Source organism: Sciurus vulgaris (genome assembly GCF_902686455.1).
Source record: "Sciurus vulgaris genome assembly, chromosome: 8".
In the NCBI taxonomy this organism is placed as follows: domain Eukaryota; kingdom Metazoa; phylum Chordata; class Mammalia; order Rodentia; family Sciuridae; genus Sciurus; species Sciurus vulgaris.
Window position 1 is genome coordinate 11,481,837 of NC_136468.1, and position 26,298 is coordinate 11,508,134.

The 26,298-nt window shown below is 38.6% G+C and overlaps 1 protein-coding gene and 1 long non-coding RNA gene across 4 annotated transcripts in view; one reads left to right on the forward strand and one right to left on the reverse strand.

Moving 5' to 3' along the window:
* The window catches only part of TPK1 (thiamin pyrophosphokinase 1), a 309,296-nt gene that overhangs the window by 15,940 nt on the left and 267,058 nt on the right, over window positions 1-26,298 (forward strand). The gene's annotated exons all lie outside the window — the stretch shown is intronic.
* On the reverse strand, window positions 1,381-9,060 carry LOC306667729. Its single transcript, XR_013765631.1, has 3 exons — window positions 4,703-9,060; window positions 3,632-4,435; window positions 1,381-3,464 (listed from the first exon to the last, which is right to left on the reverse strand). It is a non-coding gene; the product is annotated as an uncharacterized lncRNA (long non-coding RNA).

A 26,298-nucleotide genomic window follows, 5' to 3' on the forward strand; every position in this document is an offset into this window, starting at 1 on the left:
CGTCTCAGTGCATGAATATTCCTTCATGAGAGAGACCTCTGCATGAGCACATTCTGGATGGGGCTCAGTCAGAGTAGTCACACTGTCACATTCTTTCCTCTGGATGACATCATTCTATGAAATGAACACATGGTGTTAATTTTGGGAAGAGACAGTTGAAGTATTCTGAAAGTCGAAAGTCAGTAAAGCTCTCTGACCTCACTTCTGGTGAATCAGGAGTTTCTAGTGTTTACTGTAAGTCAGTGAATAGATCAAAACCATCCGAAAGTGGATTCAGAATGACCTCTTCATGGAAAGTACTTGTTAATACTTGCGATTATTTAATTGCTATAGAGTAAACATACATATTTACGCTGCATACTATTTTACTATTGAAACTGACATTTAGTGCCTATTGTGCAAGTAGCATCAGACTAAATCCTTGCAATCAAAATACATGATTCAGGTTCTCACAGAGATTATAGATTCAGAGGGCAAATGGATAAGCAAATCAGAAACTGGAGTAGCCTGTGGTAAGACCTGGTAGGAGAAATCCTGAGTCTCACATAGGATGTGGGCGCTTATTGAAGGCTTCTGAGAAGAAGCCTTCAATAATTTAAGGTTAATAATCTAAAATTATTCCAAACAACTTTATATTCCTATATCTTAGTCCATATCTGATTGTATACTGAGTGCGTATTTCTGTGGGTGGAGTCAGTGCCCCGAGGGTTTCTAGTACGTGTTATTAGATGACTTCCCAGCAAGGTTGAACCAAATTGTCTAATAGCAGAGAATATCAGACTGTCCTTCTCAGATGCCCTTGGTGGTAGTGGAGGCTCTGCAATTCTTTATGAAAATATTCGTGGATGATAGTTGCCCCTGCTTCCCAACTCTTACCTCACATGATTTTCACTTTACTCAGGTTAGTGCCAACCATAAAATAAGGCAGGAACATTGTCAAAGGCTTGAAAATGAGCAATGGAGAGTCCTAGGCATCCTCCCAGGGCAACGTCAGGTCTGCCCAGTGGACCTTGAAGTGACTATATGGGTGTGTGTCTTCTACTTGCTTTTAATTAGACCATTGTGCAACTGAAAGGCAGTAGAAGTTAACTGATGCTAATGCAAATTATTCTTATCCATAATATTGCAAGCAAATTTTGTCTAGTGGGGATTCAGTTGATTTGTAATTATAATTTCTTTCATGGTGCTACTAGGACCACTAACAGTGCCTGAACAGTTCTTCTGTTAAACAACTAGGTCCATATAACCCAGTAGTAATAGTAGCAGCAGTAGTAGTTTATAAGTGACTTGGTGCTCAGCTTGGGAACCCTTCTTATAATGGATTCACCGTTTTTGCACCCACTAACAAATAGATTTCAGTAATGCACAGGCACGCACATACATACATTCAAATTTGTAAGATGAATACCCTCATTAATTAATGAGTAAAATCTCTGGCATGTGTTTATTTTTGTCTGAAAGTCATGATTTAAAACTTTTTGAAAATTTTGCTTTAGTACCAGTTAAATTGTTGCTGATTTTGTTGTTAATTTAAGAGATGAGTAAACAGGTCATTTAAAATTCCTTTGAACTCAGTTTTCATGTCTGTAAATAATCTATCACAAGTTGAGTGTTAAAAGTGAAAATACATCTCTAAGAACAGCATAGGGCCTTTCATGTCAATATGCAAACCAGGGCAGGGACTCGCACACCTCATGACTCTGAAGCAATTATTAAATAGTGTTTATTGCATAAAAGATATGCAAGCAGAGAAGTGTCAGAAGTCACACGATCCTCAGGTTCTCATCCCACAGAAAGGTTCCACTGAGAGGTGGGTGGAGGAATTTCCCCCCTAATGCCCTAGAGAGTTGCTGGATCATTCAAGTGACTGTGTAACGCTGGGAACTTCCAGGTCCTCAGAGGGGAGCCTTTGTTCCTGAGTAGCTAATTTCAGCCTGTTTCATTAGCTCTGATCTGCTGAGCTGAGTCCTGGAGAAGTTCCAGAAGTAGAGGAAGGGGAGAAGGGGAATGAACCTCCAGGCCCTCTGGACTTGTGTTTGGATTTCCTCACCTGCTTGCTAACACAGTGAAATGCATAGAGCAGTCAATAACGTTGTTACAGTTAGGCAACAATTATATAGTTTTATGTGCTTTAATTTCTCCACATGCTGAATCTTCTAACCTGGAAATGACCCCTCCCCCCACTTCCCTGCTAACAGGTTGTAGTCAACTCTAAAAATTTTTCTTTATTCCTTAAAATTTAACATTTTTACATTATAACTGAAATTTGGAACTAGGCAGAATGCTTTTGGTGCTGGTGAGGTGTCCAAGAAATGAAGAGTAACAGAAGGTGACGTAGGTAGAACTGGAAAGCAAGGAGCGTTGACAGAGGAACATCAGAGATAGTAGAACTGGGGACACTGAGAGGAAAATGGGAACTTCCAGGTGTCTAGTGCCCAAAGCTCCAAAGTAGTTTTCAAAACTAGTAGTTTGGGCATGAGAAGTCTGTTGGACACTTTCCATAGTTTTTGTTTAAAACTATAAAATAGTTTTCTTCTTTAATTTCTGCTGTGTGGATCCAAATTACTATTATCATAGGAACAATTGTTTTCTGAAAGTTCTCTCTGGCCTGTTATCATCTCACCTGAATTAGGGTTTTGGATTTCAGTGGATCTGTGAGAATGTGCCTGTGATCATTCCTGCTGATTAAAAAATCACAAGTGAAGGGGAGCCGGGGCGTGTGTGTGCAGACCCGCTCACAGAGAGAGTGATCCTGCTGAAGTGTGCGTTGGGCTGTGACACTGGATCCCCGTGGCGGGGTTCTGCGTACGGCGGTATTGTACACTTGAAGCCTATCACACAGGTAACCTTTCTATTACTGTTAGGGCTGAGTTATTGTTTCCAGTTGCCAGGTAAGAACCGTTCTGAGATAAAAATCTGACATTACCCTCTTGCCCTTCCACATTGTTTGAAGTGTAAATGGCTTATGTTTAGTCAGTCTTCTTGTTGTGAGATTGAGTCATTTTACGGTGGTGGAGTCAGAGCTGCTGTAGCAGCTGTGAACAGGCACGGGCGCCACTTGGCTGAGACGGGAGCGCTGGAGAGAGCCAGGGCTGCGTTGTCTGGGTGTTCTGCTCACTTGTGCCTCACTGTTCAGTCATGTTTGAGCTGCAGAAACTGTTACTACTTTTTATGTATTTTTGTTTGCATATTAAAGATAGTTTATCAGTATTTACTGAGCATATGTAGTTTACGAGGAGGTAGTCCAAGAGTTTTTTTAATGTATTACTTTATTTTCACAGTCATGCCTAAGAGGAATATGTTGCTACTTCTGTTTCAGAGATGAGAAACTGTGGAACAGAGAGGTTAACTTCTTGCCCAGTGTCGCACAGCTAGTGAGCGGCAGACTCAAGCTTTAGGCCTGTTCAGCCTTCTGCAGAGCCTGATGAGTAACTGCTGTGCAATACTGACTTCCTCTGTGTACCCTCCTATGTGTACCTGTGCAATACTGACTTCCTCTGTGTACCCTCCTATGTGTACCTGTGCAATACTGACTTCCTCTGTGTACCCTCCTATGTGTACCTGTGCAATACTGACTTCCTCTGTGTACCGTCCTATGTGTACCTGTGCAATACTGACTTCCTCTGTGTACCCTCCTATGTGTACCTGTGGTATGGCAACATTGTTTTATTTCTCTTATTTGAAGAATATTTGTTTCCTAACATCTGCACCTATTCTCTCAGATCAGTTAAAAAAACTTGGTCTCATCCTGCCCAGTGAGACCACCATGATCCTTAGTTGGGAAATGTTAACAGTACTGGGGAGGGTATTGGATATCAGTAGTAGAAACACTGATTTCAGCGAAGGCCAAGTAGTTAATTTGTTTTCTTCAGCAGCAGTCTGGAGGCCGGGGTTGATGCCGTGTGGCTGGGGAACGCTCCTGGGGAGGCGGCTCTGTTCCCGAGGAGCTCCATCACTCCATCGCCTGGTGCTGACTGTGGGCCTCAGACTCTGGTCTCACAGAGGTCAGATGGTTGTTGCAACTCTAGGCATGACGGACGCGTTCTAAGCAGCAGAAAAGCAGGGGGGAATTTAAAAAAGGACACACCAGCCTGGTTTATCCCTTTCTAGAGAAAAAGCTTTTCCATAAGATCTGTGTAATTGACTTGTTTCCTATCACACTGACCAGAACTAGGCCACGCGGCCCTGCCTACGCTCCAGCCGCGTGCAGTCACGTTGTCTGGACTGGTTCAGACCAGTAAACATTCATTCCCTAGGACTAGGATAGGGTCCACTGTCACCCAGATAAATTGAAGCCATAGCAACAGGAAGTTGGATGGGCGGGTATTGTGGGGACTGTGGACAAATTGTCCACAGGGTGACTTTTCAGGACTCTGGATCAATACCCAGGCTTGGGCCACTGTGATTGAACTTGTGGTCGGGTCTGAAGGTTCCACTCTGGATCCAGAGTGTCCAGAGTATTCTTTTTTTTTTTTTTTTTTTTTTTTATTGTAAACAAATGGGATACGTGTTGTTTCTCTGTTTGTACATGGAGTAAAGGCATACCATTTGTATAATCATAAATTTACATAGAGTAATGCTGTTTGATTCATTCTGTTATTTTTTCCCTTCCCCCCACCACTCCCACCCCTCTTTTCCCTCTATACAGTCCTTCCTTCCTCCATTCTTACCCCCTTCCTAACCCTAACCCTAACCCTAACACTAACCCTTCCCTCCCCCCAGAGTATTCTTGCCACCCCTGAGCTCGGATGACATGGCTCAGTGCCTGCTTTTCCTTGACCTCCCTCCTCCCCCATAATCCCAGGAGTCCGGTTTCTCTGGATCTGGGTGTTTACCTTTTTTTTTTTTTTACTTTCTGCTTTATTCTGAGGCCTCATGCATGTGACTCCTGCTCCTGCATCCCAGCTAGTGATGATTGCCTGACACTTGCTGATAGGTTCTCTGGTGGTGTCTCTAGACTGTGATCCACCTCACCTGTATGGAGCCTCTAGCTGCAGTGGTTTTGTTCACTCTGCTCCTATTGTTGGCCAGGCACTATCGTTGGCATTGAGGACACTTAGGGAGTCTGCTAGTGTGCTGAAACATATGAAAATCACAGGATGCCACAAAGCTCTGATAATAGTCAACATATAGATGCTGGATCAGTATCAGCACAGGTCCAGTGAGCAACAGGACTGAGAAGTTCATGATATGTTGTCCCTCTCAGGGCAGAGACCCTGTATTACTTCTTCGGTCAGTATTACCAGTTGTAGTAAATAAAAATATTTAGCAAATATTTTATAGAATATATTTATACTGAAGTTGTCATCTATCTGAAATTCAGATTTCAATGGGCATCTGGGCATTTACATTAAAAATTATTGACCATTTTTCATAGGCAGTAATATGTCAGAAATTCCTAGAATCCAGGTGCAGTGGCTTAGGACATAGCTTTTTTGGTCCTCCTACTTATAGGTCCATCTCTAGTTGTTTCTTTTGATGTTTGCAAGTTCGTTCTTTAAGAGAAAGAATTTCTTGAGTCTAAAGAGGAGGAGAGGCAAGAAAGTTTGGCACAACGGTCAATTGTGGATCACGAAGAAGTGTCACTTACTGAGTGGTGCTTTAGCTGATCTGTGTTCTTGTCTGCCCTCGGAGGCAGTGACGTGAGTTCTCACCCTCCTGCCCATATCCCGTGCTTTGTGTTCTCTATTTGGAGAATGAGGTTGACCCCTGAAATTGACTTGTGAACTCTGTCCTCGTGTTGGTACGAAACCCTAGCTAATGACGTGCAGCCTTTGGCCGGACTTCCTCCACACCCTGTTTGCTCTTCTGGCTTTCAGCTTTTTCTTACTGACCTCTGCCCACCACTACACATGATCTTGGGGTTTTTCCTCTTGTGAGACCAGCTGTGTTTTTAGAAAGTAGTGTTATATACTTATTTATCGTGTTTTCTCCAGCATTTTGATGAGTATGTGGCAAGAGGATTCTGTATAAGGATAGTCTGCTATGTTTCCAAAACTTTCTTAAGAAGCAGAGTTTCTAACACACATTAACCCAAAGGATAGCTCAGTTTTCCATATTCTTCAGTCACCTATCGACTTAGTGACGACAGACAATAATGATTTTCTTTTTCCTCTCAATTCTGCAATCTGGACTGTTCTTCTGCCCAGTTGCCAGGTGTTGGGGTTGGAATGTCCAAGATATCTCCTTCCTTTCTACACAAGGTACCTCATCTGGAATGCCTGCTCAGGCCTGGCTGGGCATCCTTTCCGCAGGGCCTCTCCAGTGTGATGCCTGGACTTCTTGACTAAGGACTCCATGCGGGGAGTGGGAACACCTTGTCAGCTTCCTGCTGGCTCCTGCTGGCTGAAGTCACGTTGGCCAGAGCAACAACAGGACCATGCTTGGAGCTAGATGTACAGGGACGTGGGTGTCAAGGATACCGTTTATTAGGGACCACCAGTGTCATAGAGTGGTTCAGCATTTTATCTAAACATCGTATATAATTTCATGCATTCAATTTTGTGCAGAGGGTACATTCTATTCAATTGTGTTTTGTCCCTATTGAATTTTATTATGATTGAATATCTTCTTTCTTTTAAAATTGCACCCACATTTTAAATTTCTTTTAGGGAATGTTAGACTTCAGAATAGTTGCATAAATTCTATGGAGTTCGCGTATACCTGATATCTAGCTTCCACTAGTGGTGACATGTTGCCTGATCACAACTGGAAAGATAACAGTACAATACTATTTACTAAACTACAAACAGTTTGGCTCTCATGTAATACCTGTTTTCTGTTCTAGGATCTAATCCGGAATCGCACTCTGTATTTTTCTGTTTATGGCTGTTTAATCTTTCTAAGTCTTCTATGACCTGGATACTTTTAAGGAGCGGTGTTCAGTTATTTTGTAGACTGTCCCTTAGTTTTGGTTTGTCTGATGTTTTCTCTTGGTTAGGGTTAGGTAATTGTTTTTGGGCAGGAATTCTACAGAAATAATGTCCCCCTCCATCTGATCCGGTTGAGGGTATGAGATGTTGATGGACTGGTGCAGTTGGCTACGTTCATGCTGGATTAAGGTGGTGATATCTCCCAAGTGTTTCCACTATAAAGTAACTGTTTTCTTCCTTTGCAATTCATAAATACCTTCAGGTAGCTACTTTGAAACTATGTGCATATGCTGTTTCTTTTCAAACTGTGACTCACTATTTTTGAATCCATTGGTGGGTGGATTTTTGTCTGCAGCAGTTATCACTGTGGTTTTCTAATAGCATATTTTCTGTTTTCCTTTTTCCTTTTACATTTGTTAACTGGAATTCTTTCATAAGAAAGAGCTGTCCATTCTCCATTCATGTGTGCCTGACTAATCAATGTGTGTCAGTATGGATATGTTATGGATTGTAACTCAACGTGATTTTGTTGCTCAAGTTGTTTAGCTTTGAGCACTGGGAGCTCAGGTTTGCTCCTGGGCCCTATTCACATACTTCTGTTCTTTATGTGCATTCTTAATCTCTGAAATCAAGGGCTTCTCTAGGCTCATTATGTTTCTTGTTCCAACCTTGGAATCAGCCACTTGGAGAAACCTTGGTCCCTTTCGTTGGAGAACAGTATTCTGAAGTCCAGATCCGGAGGCCTGTGCTCACTGCTGCTGTGGTTTTGATTGTTTCAGAGCCCTCTCAGTGGCCAGAGTCAGGAAGCACATAGATCTGAGTGTCCGTGTGAATATCCATGACTTCCTCCTGACATCGTGGATGGTAAACCAGGACCGCAGAGTTCATTTTTGCCTTCTTAGTTTCAATATCTGTACTTTCTCTGAAAATGAGAAACCTCATTTTCATTGTCTACAATATGTATACTTATTTATTCAACCCTAACATAAAGTGGCTTCATAGTTCCCAGTCTGTATTCCTATAAAAAACAGGGTTCCTAACTAGAGTACGGATTTTGCATGCAGTTCTTTCTGTCTATTGCCATATAGTACCTAGTCAAAACGATGGTTTTCCAATGTTACTTACTTTTTGCTCAGCTTGGAAGGAAACCCAGGGCTTTATACATGCTAGGCAAGCACTCGAGGACTGAGTCACGCTCTCAGCCTCCAAAGTTACATTTAATGTACTATTATTTGACAAATCAAGTAGTTGCTAGAATTCTATCAAACATAGGAGCAAATGAAAGAAAATAGGAAAATAGCAAAAATAGGTAATAGATGAAGGCAATATGGCTATTTTTAGGAAATTGCATGTGTGTTTTTCTTAATTCCTAGACCTTTGACTTCTGTTTTGGTTACACAGAAATATTTTAGAGTATGTTGAAGTCCCAATTTATCAGAGAAGTGAGATAGTACAATAATGTAGTATTTAATTTTTTTATGTGTTACTGAACTTCGTTTCACTGTGACCAGAATACCTGACAAAAACAATTTAAAGGAGGATAAGTTTATTTTGGCTCATGATTTCAGGAGTTTAGTCTGTGGTGGCTGACTTCCTTTTCTGGGCCCAAGGTGAGGTGGAACATCATAGAGGAAGGGCATGGCTGCAGGGAAGATGTCCCCTTTCCAGGTACACCCCCAGTGACCTACCTCCTCCAGCTGTGCCCCCCTGTCTACAATTTGCACCCAGATAGTCCATTCAAACTAGGATGGACTGGTTAGGTTATAGCTCTCATAATCCAATCATTGTTCCTCTGAATATTTGTGCAGGAGCTTTTAGGTACATTTCATATCCAAACTAATAGTTTATATTACTCATGTATTATTAAGCATCATTAAAACAGGTAAGAATTAGAAGTTTTCCTTTAGATATACAAGTTAAGTATTATGTGTAAGAATGATATATTATGTATTTTCAGCCTGAGCCTTTCAGTAATCTTTTTTAAAATAAATAACTTGCATTTTCTTACTTTAGAGGTAGTTTTGTAGAATAGTGTTCTTGCAGAATGTCAACAATGTAATGAATTAAGTTTCTCTCTTGGGGTGATCAAATTACTGGTCTGTTCTTTTTTCTATAAGAGGCAGAGTTGAGAAAAATTAGGGAGGACCTTTTACGGGATTCATGTAGATAGCCACTTTGCAAAAAGAAACGAAGGAGGGGCTGGGGAGATAGCTCAGTTGGTAGAGTGCCTGCCTTGCAAGCACAAGGCCCTGGGTTCAATCCCCAGCACCCAAAAAAAAAAAAAAAAAAAAAAAAAAAAAAAAAGAAACAAAGGCTAGGAAAAAGAATATCTATCTTTAATTGAATTTAGGTAGTACATGACAATGATCAGAAGGTTAATGAATCAAAATTGTGATTGATTGTGGGTAAGCTGGAAATGACTTATTTAGTGGAGAACAGGGCTAGAATAGGATTTTAGACATAATAGAAACACATTTGAACTGGAAACTGTGATAGAGGTGGTGATTGTCTATCTAAAAGAGTTTTAAAAACAATAGCTGTTATATTTTCTCTGTATCACATTTTCTTATATAACTCATAACTCACAGAAAAATGGCTGTGTACACAGTATCATTCTAGTTAAAGAATAACTCCATTAGGTAGCATCTGGTCGATTAGTATGTAAGTATACAGATTATTGAAAAATTCAGTTCATGTTGCAGTTTGTAATATGTTAAATAAAAACAAATCAAGTTAACACCATGACTAACAAAAACATTCAGGTTCTAATATATATCCCAGGAGGGTTTGCCTCCTACTCACAGCATCAAATGTGGATGACTTCTTTACTTCTTAGCCAGAATGAAACATGAATGGTCTCTAGTCCAGTTCCTCCTTTTTTCAGAGTCCTCCTTTTCCTCTGAAACCTCATAATCCCAGTCTTTACTGTCAACAGTCCTGTTGGCATTCTGATCTTTTGACATTCCATCAGAATCGCCCATTAAGCTCCACTTAAAACAATTTAAAGTTTTTCCAGCTTGTAGCACTAAAATTTCTAAAATTCCTCCCACAAATTCCAAAAAGCTCCAAAAGCTTCTAAACCACGTGAATAACCCCATTTCTCAATACTAATGTCTATTTTAGTTATTTTTTTTCACTGCTGCGACCAAAATACCTGACAAGACCACTTAGAGGAAGAAAATTTATTTTGGGGCTCATGGTTTTGGAGGTCTTATTCCACAGATAGCTGACTGCATTCTTTGGGGCCCGAAGTAAGGCAAGACCAGGAAACAAGAGACAAGATACTAACCCTCCAGGACATACCCCCATTGACCCACTTTTTCTAGATACAACCTACTTACCCATAGTTATCATCCAGTAAATCCCTATTAGGGGACTGATGCACTGATTAGTTTCAGTCTCTCATAACCTAATCATTTTACATCTAAACTTTCTTGCATTGTCACACCCATGAACTCTTGGGGGACATCTGATATCTAAGCCATAACGCCAGGCAACAAAATTCAGTGGGCCAGATAAGTATTAATCGCTGATTTGAGTTCATCAGGTTAGGTCTAATGATTAGATCCATTAGCTGTAATGGGCAATTCACTTAAAATGTTCAGGACAAGATAGGATCTTGGAAAGTTATTAAAGTTATTCCATTGGTTTCATGGTGGCAACTGTTATCTGTACTTTATAAGCCAGAGTAAACAGTATTATTAATATAAAAAAGGATCAATTGCAGATTATTCCTACCTTTCTTCCCTTTCCTTTTTCTCTTTCATTTCAAGCTCTACTCTGGATCACCAAGGATCTATTTTTTTGAAAATTAAGAAAAGCAATATAAAGACGTCCTCAAAACATTTTTTTCCTTCAGTTTTTGTTTCTTGTGGTTTCAGTTTATCCATGGTTATTCACAATCTGAAAGTTAAATGGATAGTTCCAAAAATAATTTATTAGTTTTAAATTGTACACCATCCTGAGTAGCAGGATGATATTGTATGCCATCCTACTCTATCCTGCCTGGGTTGTGAATCATCCCTTTGCCCAGAGTATCCATGCTGTATATGCTACCCACCTGTTCACTTTAGCCATCCCGGGGAGCAGATCCCTATTGCAATATCACAGTACTTGTGTTTAAGCAATATAGGATTCAGTAATATCTACTGTTTCAAGCTTCCATTGGGGATATTGGAATATATCTCCCACAGATAAGGGGGTCCACTTCATATAAATATACTGAAGATTTACATATCTATATATCTATACAGACATGTATCTATACATCTCTCTCTCTATATTTTCAATGTTATCTCTAACACAGATTGTATTTTTGTCTCAACCAGCATCTGCTATTTTTTAGCCCTACCTCATCCCAGAATCTTTGATGAATCGACTGTGTTTTTTTTTTTTTAAATATAGAAATCTGTCACTTACTTATACCAATATGTTCACTCTCTTTAACAAAATTAGGTAGTGTTTGAAAACATAGAGAAACAGCACAAAACTAATTATCACAAAATCTTCATTATAGGATTGCATGGTAATTATGTGCTAAATGCTTCATTCAACTGTATAATAAAATAAGGGCAAGAACTGTGGGTCATGAGCACTTTGTAAGTTGTTGAGTGCAGTTACTGTAAATTTTAAATCAACTTTTAGGTTTTTGTGTATAGCACAGGATAAGAACTTGCTTGACTTGGTAAGAAAAAGTTAATGGTGGATTATTAACCTTGGAGGTAAATATTGCTGTGCTGATTAGCTGTAGTTGACAGTAAGATCTGGAAATCAGGTATCGCTTCTAGCATCTGGACTGTTGGCAGGAAGTATGAGTTTGGAACTCCAGAGTGGTAGTGGTAATAGGAAAGCATCCCTACCCTCTAAGTGTAACATTAGAAGTGGTGGTTCTGGGCTGGTGGTGTGGTTCAGTGGTAAAGCACTTGCCTAGCATGCGAAAAACACTGGGTATGATCTCTGGCACTGGCAAAAAAAAAAAAAAAAAAAAAAAAAGAAAGGAAAATGATAACCTTTTATATATGTGGATTCTAAATCCTATTGATTGTTGTATATTCCAACTCATTTTTCTTCTTTGGGCTTCATTTTATGTATTAAAGTTCTACTTGCCCAATAAATCATAGGCTTTATTGTAATGTTATAAGTTTTTTTTCCTTCACTTAGTCATTGTGCATGAGCAATTGGAACTTTCAATTGTGAAAGCTAATTATAATGTGAAACTGAAATCTGAGCCTTCTTGAAGAAGCTTGGGATATATTGACAGTTTTTTCTTGGAAAATTACTTTAATTTCTTTTATCTTTGTTCAGTATCTTAACATGAGCTTTTAAAATAAGAACTAATTTTCAGAAGAGCTGTTCTTCTTTCCCATAATGTCAGAATCCCACATAGTGATAGCAGGCTAAATTTTAACTGAAGGTTGAAAAGTAATTCTTTTCCTTTTTCTTACAGTATCACTGTCAAACTCATGGTAGAAGGATGCAAATAATTCTTGTGGGCTGTAACCATTACTATCCTACACATGTAATTTCAGGTGTATTCAAACTTTATGTGAGCTCAAATTCTAGGCAGCTGATCTGATACTTTGCACATGCCACGATTTTAAAGTTGATTATATTTTTATTGAGCGTTCCCTTTTATATAGTTTGTTTAAAAAAATAAAAAGCAGAATGTATTAAAATGTGCTCTCCTACAGAGCAGAATGACCATGGTCTCTTCACAGACAAGTTTCCAAGGGATGACAAAGTAGACCAAGTTATTTCCGTACTCAAGGTTTCATGGTTTTCTGTCCCTGGCAGGGTTTCTTCTGGCCAACAGAATGGTGGTGGAGAATTTCTTACACAGCTATTACCTTCAAATTCCCTTTACTCCCCCTCCCAACTTGCCTTCATGTGACCATTTTTTCAGTGCCATGGTCAGCCCTTGAGAGTAGATTTTCTTACTTCAAAGAAAATGATAATCTTGGTGTGTGAGTGCTGTTTAAGGAAGCCTTTTGCAGAGTCAGCTGTGCTCAGAGGGTTCTAGTCTGGTGTATTCTGACTGTAATTCTGGCCTGTGCTCAGGATGTCGCTAAATTCAGATTTGGCATTTCTGTTCTCTAGGATTTTCTCTGCACATCTTTTCCTTATACGAGAGACATTCCTCTGTTGTTATTATTTCTTTTTATACTTTTGCTGTTTGCACTTCAAGCCTAGTCTTTATGACCTCTTCTGAGAGAATCATGAGTTGACTGTACTGCATGGATGGTTAGAATCAGCTATACTGATGTCTTACCCAGGAGTCCTGGATGCTGGATTGCTTCCGCATGGTGGTACAGACCTTTGTGCTGGCCAGTGAAGTACAGGTCTCTGTTCTGGTTGTGGGAGGCCGTGGGGTTGTGGAGAGCTTGGCTGTGTGTGCTGAAGAGATTGGATTTGTTTCCTCTGATGAAGGACAATGAAGGCAAGAAATCTGACAAAGTAGAGAGGTATTTATTGTAGAGAGGGTTTGTTAACTTGGGAATTCAGGCTTGATGATCTGAATTGATCATACATTACTCAGGGCTTCTGCTGTGACTAAATGGTTAAAAAGTGGCCAGGATGTTCGGGAGAGTTGTGCGTGTGCTTGTGAAAATGTGGGCATTTCTTTTAATATAATTGCAGATAGAGCAGAATATCTTGGCATTTCTCACTGAATCTTTGAATAAGACTTTTGAAGAATAGTAAAAGAATGTGAAAAGTGACAAAACCTTTGAAATAGAATACTAAAAAGAGTCATCACAGTCTCTGAAATTGTATGCAGAGATGTATTATTATAGAAAAGGCATGATAGAGGTCGTATATATGGCTGGAGATTTCTGGTGATTTTGAGATTCAAAATAAAATCTTATTTTTATAATGTGAAACTTTATGAGGCCATATAAGGGAAAAGAGTAAGTACTTTCCACTGCCACTACAGGCTACATACAGAGGAATGAGAGTAATTTGCAATGAAAATATTTTTATTTGGAACCTCCAGTGAGTATTTATATATATTTGTGTGGAATCCAGTTTGCATTTTGTTACATACTTAACTAAGGAACACAGAAATGAAACTTAAATTGCAGGAGAATAAATTATTTTAATAGGCTGTCATAACCACAAGGGTAAATACCAGCTTACCATTTATCTTTTATAGTCAGAATTTTCATTACTATAAAATGTTGCTTAAAAAAAGAGCCTTGCATAAATCTAATTGGTTATTGATTAACAAACAAATCCAGGAGCATGAACTTGCTCAACTTGTTGAGTAAGTAGAATCTGGATAGTTACCTGATTCTTGAATTTGATGTTAATTTAGGGATAGTATACTAAATTCAACATATACAAATACATATTTTTGAAATTACTTTGGAAATAGTTCCTTTTTATTAAGTTAAAGTGGAATAATCTTGTTCTTAAAAATGAACTTTGAAATTAAAGTATTTTTCTTTAAATTTTTATTAGAAAGAATTGAGGTTTTATGCTGCATTCAGTTATGTTGCAATTTGCATAATGCTGATTGGTAGGGGTTGGAGGTAAAAATGTAAATGGGATTTTGCAATCAAAAAGACTGTTACAACTTCATGATTTTTTTCCCCTCTGAGCTTAGAAATATATTATAACCCATGAAAATATGGGAAATGAAGTATGTATTTAAGAAAACTTGCAAAAGGGGAGAATCACATTTTTAAAGTGTCCCATATTGTAATATATTGAATTTGTATAATATAATTTTGTATTAAATATGGAGTTAATACCATAGTCAGCATTATTTTGAAAAGGAAAGAATATTTGTGGATATGTCTAAGACTAACTATAAGCAAGTCAGTTTGATATCTTTCTTGAAAGATAAAGAAAAGGTGATGAAGTAGTTTTAATTCTGGAGCAGGAAATTAGCTGTTTGTGAAAACAGCATGAAATGTAATTCAGAGCAGCTGTCTAATTTATCAGCCAGAACAAACAGCTCAGGTTTTAAAGTATATCCATTACTCTAGGTACCCATTATTGACCTGTTCAATCCACTAATGTTTGCTCAACTCAAGAGAGTTTGCCAGTTTTTTTTTTTTTTTTTTTTTTTTTTAAATGAGGCAAATGATCTTCTTACATTTTAAAGTATTTTTTATTTTTGGATTTGCATCCACTAATTATTTTAAAATAGTAATACTTTAACTGTTTTAAAGGCACAATATTCGGAAATGAGGATAGCCCGATCAGTGTTCATGTAGTCCGTGAGCCCTGTCGTGGGCACCCACGTCATCTCCCAGTGTGCATAGTAGGGCCTTCGACCACGGAGACCTCCATCCGGTATTAACGTTCAGTGAAAGCTGCATCCCTTGGTTGGCTTGCTTGGTCTCGATTTTTCTGGTCTACAGTAGTTAATTTTTTTTTTTTTTTTGCCATGATATTAAAAGTTACTTAATTTTCTGAAGTTCATCAGTAATCTTCTTTCTCAGGAAACTCGGGGTAACCTTGAACATTAATGGTTTCTTGTTTCTGTTTCTTTCATGTGCATGCTATGAATTCAGTTGGAGCTAAGACTTTTTTTAAAAAACTCTTAACATGTATCCGGTTTATGCTGAGTATTGGTTGATAAAACAATGAATGGCATCTGGGCCTTCCAAAGTCAAGAGAGGAGTAATTGATTAGCATAATTGTTTTAATAGAGTTATGTTCTGGAGTATTTGGCAGAAGCACTGTTTTTGCCTCTGAGAAGAACTGGTGGTCTTTAAGGTTATTCATATGCTAGCATGCAGTTGCAGCTATAACCAGAACAATGAAAAGCACTCAAATATTGTTGTAATAAATGCAGACTATTTGAGTCTTAGTTGGAATGTTTTTGGAAAACACCTATTATTTGAGGGCCTAATAGATCTGTTATAGAAAATTCACTGAATCCTGGGCTTCTGTGAGACTCAGAGACTGAGGAAATATAGGAGGAACCAGCAAAAGAGCTTGTGGCGGGTTCACCATTGAGGCAGGAGGAAGACTAAGGGATTATGAAGTTCTGGATATAGGTAAAGAAAGTGCTTCCAAGGAGGAGTGAGTGATCAGAGTGGAATCCTGCTCCTGGATTAAGTGAGTTAAGGCCTACACGTCAGTAGTAGGTTCAGCGATGTGGAGTCCTTGCTGGCTGGGCTGTGTTGTTTGGGTGGAGTCAAAGCCCGACTGGTGGATTTAAAGAGAACAATATTGGTGATTGAGGGGGAAAAAAATGAGCCCAGAATTCTTAAAAGGTTTCTTTTTTTTTCTTGAGACATTTTGTTGTAACACAGATCAGAGAAATGGAAAGGTAGCCAGAGTAGTAATTTGTGTGTGTGTGTGTGTGTGTGTGTGTGTGTGTGTGTGTGTGTTGAAGCATGTAGAATTAATAGCCTTGTGTGTGCTTATAGGAATGATCCAACAGAAAGGGGAAGCTGGTTACTTAGAGAAGAGAGATGGACTACAGAAATGATGGCATCTTTGGATGCAGTGCAGGAGGGGATGGGATGTAGGCCACAAGACCACAGTTGGGTTTTAGGAGGATAAATCATTTGCGTGGGAAGGAGAGTGTAGCAGATGAACATGAAATGGAGGAGTGGCTGGGTGTGTTCATGTGAATATGTGGACGTTGCTCGATTTTTTCAGTTTTAACTGGGAAGAGGGGAGTAGGGTTAGATGCAAGTGTAACAGTGGGAGGGACTGAGGGGGTGGAGGCCATGACAGTACAGAGCGTGAAGGCCCTGTGTGGACCCGTGTCCCTCTTCATTCAGGTTTGGCCATCTCTCTGTCCTTTGGAATGGAAATCAGTGACTTGTTAATGTTTTTCGTTTGGTTTGAGGTTGGTATTTCTATCAGTCTCCATATAATTTAATCTCTGACTAGAACTCACGTGTGAAGTGCCCCTGAGCTCTGTAGTTCGACTCTTGTAAAAGTTGGGAAAAAGATCTTTCAGCATTGTCCTCTGTTAGTCAGCTTTTTCGCTGCTGTGATTAAAGGACCTGACAAGAATACTTAGAGGAGAGAAAGTTTCGTTTGGGGTTCACAGTGGTCTCTGTCTACAGATGGCTGGCACCTCTCCCCAGGGCGCAAGGTGAGGTGGGACATCATGGCGGAAAGTGTAGCCTAGGGAAGCATCAGGGCACAAGCACCAGGAAGAAGAGAGAGCTCCACTCAACAAAGACACAGTATATATCCCAAAGGCATGTCCCCAGGGACCCACCTCCTCCAGCCACACCCTCGCTGCCCACAGCCACCAACTAGCTAGTCCCTATCAGGGCATTAACACACTGATTAGGTTAAAACTCTTGTAACCCAATCATTTTACTTCTAAACTTTCTTGCATTGTCTCACACATGAACTTTTGGGGGACACTTCACATCTAAACCATATGGTCTGCTTTTGTGATGAGGCAAAAAACAAAAAAAACAAAACAAAAAAAACTTTCAGTGTGTATTTACCTTAAACTAGAACTTCTAAACTGATGATTTATTAGTTTTAAAAATGCCAAGAATTTATTGGTCATGAGGAATTACGACATTTTCAGTTGCTCATTTACTTTAGAAAAATGTATTTGATATGCTAGTACCCTAGAAAAATTCAGAAATATCAGAGAAAGAAAAATTCGACGTGCAAAAAAATGCTCTGTTTTATTAACAACAGGAGAGATCGGCTTGTTAAAATGAGACATTTTTGTAAAGTAGTTCATCGTAATTGAGTTTCAGTGAACCACGGGGCCATGACATGCAGCTGATAGAAATCTTTTATGAAAGCGATGGCATAGTGGAGTATCGCGGCCTTGCTCTTGGCTGTTCTGGTTAACAAGCATTTATTCATCATTTGCTGAGTGCCCACCCCTGTAGAGGGTGCTGTGCGAGATATGGGAAAGAAAGAACTGAATTTAGTCTCTTCTCCCCACCGCCATTTTTAAATCCATGGGGTCAGAGCACTCAATTTTAGCTTCTTACTCTGATAATTATTAAATGATGCTATGATTTGTCAGTGGACAGGTGGGAGGAGAGGCAAGAAGAGTCTTTTTATCTGTGTGTAATTCTTAATGGAATCACCATGGTTGGCCAGCTGAATACACACTAGTTACCACACAGTTACATTTTCTAGTTACAGAACATCTAGTCAGTTTAGGCATTTTACTTTGTGGGAGGAAGATGTGGTCAGTTTGCAAAGTTCCATTTACCCCAAATAATCTTCATTTCTCTCGAGCTTTATTCTCAAACTGGTATTTTTCTGAGAGTTTCTCACTCCCTGTTCTTAAAATAATATTAGTCCTCCTTTTCTGAACTGGCTTTTAAAGACTATAATTCCATTCTTGACAAGAACATAAAATTTCAAGTCTTGAATTTTGTGTTTTGTACTTATTTGTAAGTGAATTTTATTACTGTAGGAAAATTGGTGAGTACTTGAATCAAGATAATGTGTACTTATAAAGTGAATGTAATCTTCTGTAAAATTTGCTTTAAAATGGTATCCTGAGTGTTGTATTACCATTTAGAATGACAAAGTGTTGAAATAAGAATTTTTTAGTAGCATTTTAATACTTCATGGAAATGAGTAACAATAAAAGGAGCAAAATAGAATATTAATTATTATCTGATATAATGATTACTTGGACTGTTGAGAAAAAGTTACCTCTGGTGGGACAGCAGCACTATAATATTTAACTGCTTCTTGAAAAAACCCACCCTAATTGGGAAAAAAAAAAAAATCAAACAGCGTAAAACAGAAAGGCAATATCAAGTTTTAGGGAGTATTTTGTTTTTAATGTAAGGATTTAATAATTCTTGCATCAAAATATTTTCTTTTAAATGCATGCGTTTAAATGAGAATAGAACATTTACTCTCTGTTCTTCTGTTTCTGAAGGATAGGGATATGCTGGCACTGAGTCTTACCTTGGAGCTCTGGCAGAGGCCAGTGATAAATGTTTTAGCAAGCTGATCTGATACAGCCATCACCTGGAGGTCCACATTACTGGGAAATTCTAGGAGTACTTCCCATCAATCAGTCAGTTAACAGTACTTGAGGGCGTAATATCGGTCCCAAGCCCTGAGAGGCATTGTAAGGGTTATAGAAATGTCACTACTACCTGCTCCTTGGCATATATTTCCTAATAGCTTGTTTTGAGGGATGGTGCCAATTGTCAGAGTATATCCTGAAATCCAGAACTCTTGTTACGACAAGGTCAATGTCAGTGTCACGGCATTAGCTATCTGTTGGCTAATATTTTCTTATTTACTTATCTTTTTCCATTTTTATACTTTCAGACCTGCCGGGACCTTAGGTTTCCGCTGTCTGTCCGTTTCTAGCATACAACTGGATTCTCATTTGTGTTCAGCATAGCTTCATCCACATGTGCCTGTTTGTGTTACCTCCTCCACGATCAAGTGTGGAGCTGTCCCAGAACCACAGGCTCCCTGCCCTCCCCTTCCTGGTCTCACCTGTTCCCTTTTCCCTTCATCCTGAACACCTGGCGTTCACTGGCCTGACCTCTGCTTCTGTAATTTCATTCTAAGACTTGTACAAATGGAGCTGCATATTATGTAACCCTTTGAGGTTGTCTTTATTCCTTCAGAGTAGTCCCTTGGCATCATTAAGTTGTCCAGTACATAGTCCTCTCTCCTCATTGCTGAGTAGCATTGCATGGTAGGGACAAATAGTTGTTACCAAAGGATATTTGGGTCACTTCCAGTTTGGGGCTATATAAACAAAGCTGCAGTAAATAAACATTCATATACTGGATTTTGTGAGAATGTGTCTTCATTTCTCTGGGATAAGTGCCCAGGACTGTAGTTCCTGGGTAATATGTTAGTTGCATGTTTATTTTTAATAGAAACTGTCATCCTCTTCTCCAGAGTGACTTTTCTCCTCAACAATGTATTGATCCTGTTTTCCTGCACCCTCCTTATCATTTGGTATTGCCACTATTTTCATTTTAACCATTCTGTGAGGGGTGTGTAATGATATTGTAGTTTTAATTTGTATTTCCCTAATAGCTGATGAGGAATATTTTCATGTGCTTATTTGCCACCCATATGCCCTCTGGTAAAATGTCTGCTTATGTTTTTCCTATTTTGTAATTGGATTATTATTATTTTTTTATTGTTGACTTTTGAAAGATAAAACTATATTCTAGATAGAGACCCTTTATCAGGTATATGGTATATGGTTTTCAGATATTTTCTTTAAGTCTTTAACTTGTCTTTTCATGCTCTTCGACCCTTTCACAGAGCAAACTTTTAAATTTTGACAAGATCCAGTTCACTATTATTTTTCTATTATATGGCATGCTTTTGGCGTCAAGCATGATTTTTATTTTTAACCCCTTATTTCTTGTCTAGGCACTTTGTTGTGATATTTCATTTGTTGTGTTATTTTCTTCCTTTCTACTGTTTGGGAAGTTATAGTCCCCATATGTATTCTTTTCATACTTAAAATTTTTAAATTATATGTGTGACTTGAAATATAATGTTAATCATTATATGTTTTAGCTAGCTAACATATGTTATATGTTTAGCTAGCTTTTCATTACTATAACAAAATATCTGAGATAATCAGCTTGTAAAAAGAAAAGGTTTATTTTGGCCCAGATTTTGGAGGTTTCAGTCCATGATCAGTTGGCCCCATTGCCTTGGGCCTGTGATAAGACTGCACATCTTGGTGGGAGACATATGGTGGAGCAGGCTGCTCACTGCATGGTGGCTGGAAAGCAAGGGGAGATGGAAGAGGGGCCAGGTCCTGATGCATGCCCCGGATGATTGGAGTTCCCCCTGAAAGCTCCATGGGCTGGAGACCAAGCCTTTATCATGTGGGCCTTTGGGGAACACTCGTCTGAACCACAGTGTTGTATTTACCTTCTTCTCAAACATTCTAGGATCTCGGATCGTATAACTGGTCCTCTCCTCTTCGGGCTGAGACTATCTTGGTTGATATTTTACTTACCTTTATACCTGACTGTTACTTCTCTTGTGCTGGACTGGCTCATACGTGGGGTAAGGGCACGAAGTCAAGACCCAGACTCCAGGAGTTGGGTGGAAGCAGGCTTGTGGTGAGCAGCCTGCAAACTCGTTTATTGTGGGAACAGCTATACATTTCATAAGTTTCTTGCCCAATCACAATGTGCCACGGGGGTCAGACCACCACGTTCCTTTACGGGTTCCCTTGGTAACACTGAGTCAATTTGGGGAAGTTTGTTTACTTTCCTAGGTAGCCAAGCAGAACGCTCCTCCCTGCAGGTTTTCCTGTGGGGTCTGAATGTGGGAAAGTTTTCCTTACACACTTGAGACGTTCACTGCTGCCAGCCAAGAACTAGGATTTCTCCCAACATTTCCCCCATTTTTATTAATTTGGACAAGGAATTCCTTCAGGAGGATTTGATTGACCTGAACCTTATGAGTCTCTTGTTGAAAATGGACCACAAACATTTAAGAACTGCAAGTGTTATAAGGAAGACTAGGCTAATCCTAATATTATAGTAGGATTTAGCATATTAAGCATATTATTTAGCATATTAAGCATATTATTTAAAGGTAGTAATACAGACTTCTCCCAGGAGGGAGAAGGGGGCCATGGCTGATGTTCTAAAGTCCCAAGAAGTGAGTGAACCCTACATCTTATATAGGTTAAGGTCTCTTGTTCTCCAATTCTCTCCCCCCTCATCTCTCCTTCCTGCCTATGTGACTAGGCCTGATTTTGCAGGTGAGATGCATAAAGTGGGAAGCAGATGGGCAGGGGGAGGGCAAAAGCAATTCAGCCAGGAAAGGGCCCAGGGGGCATTAATTAGCAGCTCCTTGTCTGCAGTCCTTGATATGAGCGTGTAAATCTGGTAATCGATGGGCTCCTGAGGTCTTTGACATTCCATTCTCCCAAGGGCAGTCTCCAACTTCCAGAGGTAGATGGCTTTCATGGCCTCCATTTCCTCCATTTTACCCGATCCCTTATTCCTACACTAACTGCCTGTCCCCAATTCTGGCTTCATTTTCCCCTTTTGCTTTAGGAACTGCTTGCTTACTGCTGTAAGGAAAGGGGGTGATGACCGCTCTGGCTGCTTCAAGCTGGAAGCAGGCAGCATGGGACAAGCAGTTTGGAGTTCCCTTTTATAAATTGGGTCAATTGCGGGGTCCATGGTAGAAGTCTAGTTGGAGAAGAGCAGGTTGTGATGTCATCTGGAGGTGGGTGCTTCCATGAGAGAGAAACAAAAAGATGTGAATATTGAAATGAGACTAATACAAAATAAATGTTGCAGCATCTGGAACATGTGAATGACTATCATGAGGATGACAGAAGTCAATAATCTATCACCAGGTGGTGTAAGAACTGAGAAGTTTTTCCCATAGCAAGGCCTGACAAAGGCTGGAGAGGACAAGGCCTTTATTTGGGAACTTAACATTGTCCAGGTTATCAGGAATGTAAACACAATATTTAACTCTTAATGTCATTGATGTCCCCAGAAAATATAGGTAAGTTACTTATGTCATCTGATTTTTGTAAAATATCCTTGTATTTGTATGACCTGTGTTTAGTAGAGATCTTTATATTTCTGTTACTTAGGGATAGATAATCATATTAGCAAACATATATTTAAGCCTACCTGTGTAGCTTAGGAAGATGTGTAGGCCTTAAACTGACTATATATTTCTGACTCTGGCAGTTTCTCTTTGATAGTTATCAAGCACATTTGCCTAGAATCTCTCTTTTGTAGCTTCCAGTCTTTATTCTGGTGGGCTAACACAAGTGTATATTTTAAGTTATATTTAACTATTGTTTCTTTTAAATGCCCAGGAATGGCTATGTTTTGGTTTTGCTATGTTGGTTTTGGTTTGGCTATGTTTGGCTATGTTTTGTTAGATGTTTAAGATCAAGTCAAATTGACTTGTTCCTGTCTTGTTAAGAGTCAGTTGAGTTCCCACAGGGGTCACTCGTGGGGAACTTGAGAGCAGCTTCTTAGCTCCTTTATTGCCATTTGCTAGGTAGGGTCTCCTTGATGAGATGGCTTCCCTTGGAAGCATCAGGGATGTCTCCCTTTTCCAATGACCCTCCTCTGCAGCAGGTGCACTGATTGACTTTTCATCCTCTAGTGGTCTCATTAATCTCCCTGATCTGGAGGTCATGTGACCCAGAGTTGCAAAGCTTCTTATAGAAGTCCTCTTGTTCCCTGGACTCAGACTGACTCTGAGGGCAAGAGCCAAATACTGGTTTGGCCTCTTATTTAATCTCAATCTCTAAGTTTGATCTTAACCATTCAGCAAGCCCATCTCACCCGTCATAAAGTAAGAGTACTGGGCTTTAACTTCAGTGTCTGTAACTTTACAGTTACTTACCCTTTTCTTTAAGTGGAGTTTGTATTAGTACTGGAAGTTACCATTATATACTCTCCGTTCTGTAGGAGATGGCTTATTTTCACAAGTTACCTAGGTTATGTGTTCTTGAAGCAGTACCTCTGCAAACTAACAGGTAACAGTTTTACAAAATGAAATTAGCAAGAGTAAAAATATACTCGGCTTGTATAATAACTATCTTGAGTTTTGGCTGAGCATTTTGGCTCTACATTATATCCCCTGTTTGAGATCACAGTAATTTCACAGCAAGAACCAATTCTTTGACCATAACGTTAAATAAGCTGAAGTCTGGCTTAGTTTGGAGCCACTCTAACATGCAATAAGGTGGGAGGCAGAGCCTTATCTCAGGTTAGGCAGGGCTCTTCACAAATCTTAAGTGTTCTAATTCTGATGTTGATCTTTGACTTCCTTAAATATAATTTTAAGTTTATATATATTGTTTCCTGAGTCTATATGAACATTAGTCAACACAATTTAACATTATATCCAAAACACAAATCAAAGAAAGGCTAAGAGAGCTTTTAACTTTCTTTCTTTTTTTTTTTTTTTTTTGCGGTGCTGGGGATTGAACCCAGGGTCTTGTGCTTGCAAGGCAAGCACTCTACCAACTGAGCTATCTCCCCAGCCCCTAACTTTCCTTTTGTGTGGCAAAGTGGCAAAATGTTTTTTTATGTTTCACAATATTAACCTTTAAACAAATCAGATTCTCAACTTTTAGAAATACATTTCATTTAAAATTTCTTATCTCAGTGTAAAAAGTAACAAATTTTACATATAATCTACTAATAATAGGTCCTGTAATAGAGAATTAACTGATAGAAACAAATCCCCAATAATATTTACTCTCTATAAGTTTAAAATTACCATTACAGACAAGTTTAATTTGAAGAATTGTAGTTTGATAAATTTCCTGCTTTAAAGACTTGTATACCTGGAAGAAATGAACACATTTAATATACAAATAATGACCATTCCAATTACCTTGATACTTTTATAGTAACCAAATTTAGTTTTTAAAGAAAACTTTAGACTCTGTAATGTAGTACAATACTCTTAACAGTTTTTGTTTAACCATAATTGTATAAACCCCAATTTTTAAGACTAATTGTTCTAAAGAATAAAACTTAACAGACATAATGTGTAGGGGTGCCAGGCTAGCTCAGGCGCAGGTAAGGGCTGTGGAGTCAAGACCCCAGACTCTGGGAGTTGGGTGGAAGCAGGCTTGTGGCAAGCAGCCTTCAAACTCGTTTATTGCAGGAACAGCTGTACATTTTATAAGTTTCTTGCCCAATCACAGTGTGCCATGGGGGATCAGACCACCAGGCCCCATACAGTTTCCCTTGGTGACACTAGGTCAACTTGGGGCAGTTGTTTACATTCCTAGGTGGTCAGAGCAGAATGCTCCTCCCTGCAAGTTTACACACTTGAGACATTAACTGCTGCAAGCCAAGAACTAGGATTTCTCCCAATAAAAATGTTAAGAGTAAATTAGTGTTTCTAAGAAAATCCTTATCATTTTAATGTATAGAGTAAACTTTGGTGTATATCAGTACATTAGTATTTGACCTTAGGAAATACCTTAAATAGCTTTAACTGATTGTCTCACATACATATAACCAACTGAGTTACATGCAAACTTGTTGAAATTTGCCCTTTGCTTACACACAATTTCTTAGCACTTACTTAGGCCCTCATGTTTACCACATAAGCAGTTTCTTACCTGGAAACATTTTGTTCTTCACTAAATATATTTCCATAATTAGAACCTTTTATTTTCTCTTTTCTATATGTTGACCTCTTGTTGTTCACATTCTGAAACAACTCTTATGAAATTTCTGAATTTAGGTAAATTACTCCATTTTAATAAGATTAAATATTTTGTTATTTATAGTACTCTGATTGAAACACAGTTGAAACTTTTGGAGCCCTTTGTATATAGAATTGTACCTGTTTGGACTTAACTCTTAGTTACCTTGTTTTTAGTGATGACACAAAGCAATTTTAAACCCTTTTTATTCACCAATCTATGAAAACACCAATAATGTTTAAGTATGTTACCCCATGGAATTTAAGGAGTTAAGAGTACTTGATATTATTTAATATTTAGCACTTTAACTTTGCAAATTAATCAGATGTCTCTAACAAACACATTTGAGAAATCTTATATATGTTAGGTCTAATTTATTTATTTTACTGTAAAAACCAAGATATCAGACAAGTGTATTGAACAGTATGTGCTGGCTCTTTCCTGTTGAAGAAAAGTCCTAGAAACAGTTGATATTAGACATTTTATAAACATCAACATTTTATTAGTTTGACCACCTAGAGGCTTGTGAGTTAATTTTAAAAGATGTTTTACTTTTATTAGTTTACCCAATTTAAATTGAACCTATTTAAATCACGTGAATTAAAAGTATCTGGATCCATTTTTAAAATTTTTATTTTTTTGAGTGCTTGTTATTTATGTCAATTTTGTTATCAGGTACATACATAGACAGCACGACATTAGACAACAGGATATACATATAACACAAAAGTAAAGACCTTGTAGTTTTTTATCTCCTTTGCAATGTAACAGATGCTCAAAAAAACTCTAGAGTTGAATAAAAAAAAAAAAATAGAACTGATCAAAAAAGTCATGAACTCAAAAAAACATATAGAATTTAAGGAAAAAAACAAGAGTCCTGGAGAAATAACATGGCCATTAATTATTATAGTAACACACCATACAGTTTACTTTTGCAGGAGTTCAGGTAAAACTCTTTTTGCTTTTTTATTTTTTTGAGTTTGAGACTGGTCTCCCACTGGGCCCTCTGGCTTCCTCTATTTACATTTCAATGTAAGCCTTGACTGAGATCTGAAAGGAGCTGAGAGATAATGGGTTCCAGCAGAAATGTGATGCCTAAGGCATTTTAACCATTTGTATTAGGACAGTTTTGAATGTCAAAGAAATTTATGAGACCTTATTTTCCATTACTTTTGAGAATGAAGTTACTATGCTAAGCTCCTCACCGAGTTATGCCATTGGCTATTGAGCTGCCCATGGCTGCCTATCCAGGATTTATTTTCCTCTCAGTCACAAACAGTTTAAATCTTGCTTCATAGG